The sequence below is a fragment of the Mustela lutreola genome, chromosome 5 (genome assembly GCF_030435805.1).
Source record: "Mustela lutreola isolate mMusLut2 chromosome 5, mMusLut2.pri, whole genome shotgun sequence".
NCBI classification, from domain to species: domain Eukaryota; kingdom Metazoa; phylum Chordata; class Mammalia; order Carnivora; family Mustelidae; genus Mustela; species Mustela lutreola.
Genome location: NC_081294.1, coordinates 158,614,745 through 158,618,815, shown reverse-complemented (window position 1 = coordinate 158,618,815; position 4,071 = coordinate 158,614,745).

Below are 4,071 nucleotides of genomic sequence, written 5' to 3'. Positions count from 1 at the left end.
GTCATGATCTCAGTCAAGATTCTGGGATCGAGCCCAAATCCTTTGTCCTACACTTTGCTCTCAGGATAAATGGAGCCAAAAGACTTAGATTAATATCAAGTTCTGAATGGGATCTTAGAGCTATTTCTGTCCAGATTTTCATAAACAGAGGGACCTTTGAATTATCAGGCTATAAATAAGTTCTAAATGGAGGGGGCAAAAGCAAAAAGTAGATATTTTTATGTTTGATTTTTAATCATGATTAATTGACTTTATTGATTATTAAAAATACTAACATTATAAAAGTGTGGATCTTTGTAAAACAATGTCATAATGTAAGAAATAAGTTGCATAGTCCTTTGGAGAGTATTAAACAAAGTGTTCAGGTGCCATCTAATTTCTTGTTTAATCCAGAACTTTGGTGTGCATTATCTTGAGGAATAGTATTTTGAAGACCAGACAGACTAACAGAAAACTGATCCAAATGTGTGTGTTTATATTTCTGCTTTTGTTGTAAAAATCAAAGTGTGATTGCTGGTTTAAAATGGTAAAACTAATAATGTTCATGGACTCTGTTATAAATTTTCTTTTTTTTTAATAAATTTTCTATTTGTATGGGAAGAATCCAATAAACATAGAATTAATTGATTTGCAAATCCTCAAAGAGCTACAAGATCAGGTAGTGGTATGTTCTGATTCAACAGCATCATAATGCAGCATTTTATATGTGTGGCTAATGGATATTTTCATGAATGTTTGCTAGCTAGTCAGCCAATACAGAGAAATATTAGGTAGGGTAATTACTCACAGTTGTGTTTAATAAAATGAGATAAAATTATCAAATGACACTAATAATAATAATCCTATAGCAGGCTAAATAATTCAATGATAATTACAAGTATTAATCTAGCTTTTTTCCCTGATTATGACTCTTCTCTCCTTTATCATAATGGGAGTAGCAGATTGTCTGCAATGAATTGTGAAAAGCCAGCAGTGACTTTGGCAGTGAAGGCCTCCCATCAATTTTGATAGGCTAAAATGATTCTGGTAGTCAATTTTTTTTTCTGTGTGTGTCATAAAAGAAAGAAGCAATAGTAAATTCTTGCTGTTATTCCATGGAGCCAATAAAATCACACTGCCAACAAGAGGCTTTTGACACCGTAAGTGTAGTTAACTGTCTTGAAATACTAGGCCTGGAAATAAAATTCCAATATTTCACATAACCTCTTTTTTTTTAAAGAAAAAAACAAAACAAAACAAAACAACTATACTGCTTACATTTAGGGCCCTGTTGTTGTGTAACTATTTTTGAACATGTCTACTGTAAGTGTATATATATATATTTTTTTCTGTGCAATAAATTCATTTAGAGATAAATTTGGATTGCAAATTATTTGGGGGGAGGCATGGTATTTGTGGCCAGTCTTACAAGTAAAAAGGACTAAAAGAAAGAAGAAAAGCATTTTTTATTACAGCATATTTACATCTGTCCAAAGTACTTATTTACTATAATACTGACTAATGTATAATACTGTACACAAAGAAAGAAGTTAAATGAGTTATAATTCAGTCAAAGTATAGCTGGCCATTTTAAAACTTACCACTGAATCTTTCTGGTATGAAATGTGATATCTGGCAATCTGGTCCAGTTCATTACATCAGGTCATTTGTATGTTTTTATTAACATTTTGATAGCACAGCACATTTTATAACCCAGACATTTTACAATGGAACTATGATGCATGTATTTTCAAAAGTAGAGACATACATGAAACTATGAGGTCAAAAAAGATGAATGTCCGTAGTACCATATAGACTCAACAAATAAAAGTGTCCAAGGCTCTGAGTGAGATTGAAGAATATTGTATAAGATTAGGCCAACATGTGGTTTTGATATAAATAATTTGTTCTTAAATTAGAATTACAATCGTTGAGTACAGTGTTGAAAATGGCAGATAGATTTTAGCTATCTTTGCTCACTAGGGAAAATGGAAAAATGTTTAGTTTGGTCAGATTTTCACTTATCTTCTGAAAAATCTTACATTTGAGAGAACCCTTCTGAAATAAGAATCCTTAAAGACATAACCCCTTGGCACAAGTTTTCAAGAAACTTGTTTGATGTTGTAGACAATTATATGGCACACGTACTGTTCTAGATGTTTCATGCCAATAATATGTAAGCCATACCAAGGCTACATATACATATAGAGATGTTTCTCAGATTACAAGGGGGCTATGTACAGAGAAACACATAAAAAATTGAAAATGAATTTAATACCCCTAAACTATCAAATATCATAGTTTACCTTAAGCTCATTTAAACATACTCAGAGCACTGACATTTGCCTGCATTTGGGCAAAATCATCTTAAGCAAAGCCTATTTTATAACAAAATATCAAATATCACGTGCAATTTATTAAATATTACACTAAAAAAAGTAGAATGGTTATATATAGAATGCTTGTAAGAATATCAGGTGTTCACCCCTGTAATCTTCTAGCTGACTGGGAGCTGTGGCTCACTGCTGCTTCCCAGCATCACAGGATGGCACCATACCACATGTCACTGGCCCTTTTTATAAAGACCCAAATTCAAAATTCAAAGTACAGTTTCTACTGAATCACTTTCACTTTCACATCATTGCCAAATATATCATAAGTTGAATCATTGTAAATCAGGAGCCATCTTATTTGAAAGTTAAATCACAGTCACCCATATACACACAAAAAAAGGCCTTCATGTAGGGCCATCTATGGATCTCTAAACAACATAGCATGACATATCAACAGCAAAAAATGGATGTGAAGGGGACAATTGCTTTGCGTCAGTACTCTGAGCAGTAACATACATGGCCTTACTCACCTAGCAGAACTCCAGAGCTAGCTGATGGCAAGGAATTTTACAAATGTTTGCTGAACAGCTTAAGCTGTTTAGCTTAAGCTGAAGATTCTTCAATTCACTCAGAGCCTTGGACACTTTTATTTGTTGAGTCTATATGGTACTACGGACATTCATCTTTTTTGACCTCATAGTTTCATGTATGTCTATACTTTTGAAAATACATGCATCATAGTTCCATTGTAAAATGTCTGGGTTATAAAATGTGCTGTGCTATCAAAATGGTAATAAAAACATACAAATGACCTGATGTAATTTTTAAATTAGTGTGCATATCTGTTTTCTAAAGATATGTTAATTTATTTTATTGACTTATTACAAAACCAAATAATTTCCTCTTATTTAAGTGGCAGGTAAATAGAATTCTTTTTAATTGAAATCAAATGGCTTTTTAGGGAAAATATACTAAAAATTCTGTAACTTGTATTGCTTATAAATCTTTTATTGGAATCCTTATCAAGTTGTATTTTTCAAGTTTTTCCTAAATATTCTTCAATGAATTGAAAATATTTTTTGGATTTTATTCAAGGCTATTAACACACGATTTCACTTTGTTAAATATAGTGCTAAACTTTCAACCAAAACGTTGTGTCTTTTTTTTTCCATTACCACATCCTCCATCTACTGAGTGGATTCTCTCCCCAACTAGCACATATATACCATTGTCTATCTTTAGGATAAGTAAAAGTCATCTTTTGTCTTTATTCTATTCCTCGTATGCTTCTGAACTTGTTGAATTTTAATATAGTCACACCATAAGCATCACATATTGGATTCCCCTTTAAATAGTAAACAGTGCACAACCAGAGCATACCTTCAAAGCTATCAATAGACTTACTCTGATATATTATTTTTGTATTTTTGTAAATTAAAATAATTAAATTATAGAACAAGAGTTTCAGGTGGTAGGTGTTGTAAGTTTTACCCAAACTGACTTTTGTCAAACTCGTTTTTGTCATCATATATGTCAAGTAGTTTTCTCGGGTTTGTATTTAGAATACCCTTGTATAATGGATATTTACACTGATATGTAGTATAAAAATCTTGCAATTTATTTTAGAAACATTAAGATATTGAAAATCAATCTATTTCTTTAATTCATTGAAGACATTTTTGGCTTGTTTCCAGTACTTTCTTACTGGTTAAAAAATGAATTTGAAGTAGTCTGAATTTCATTATTTTATGGCACTTTC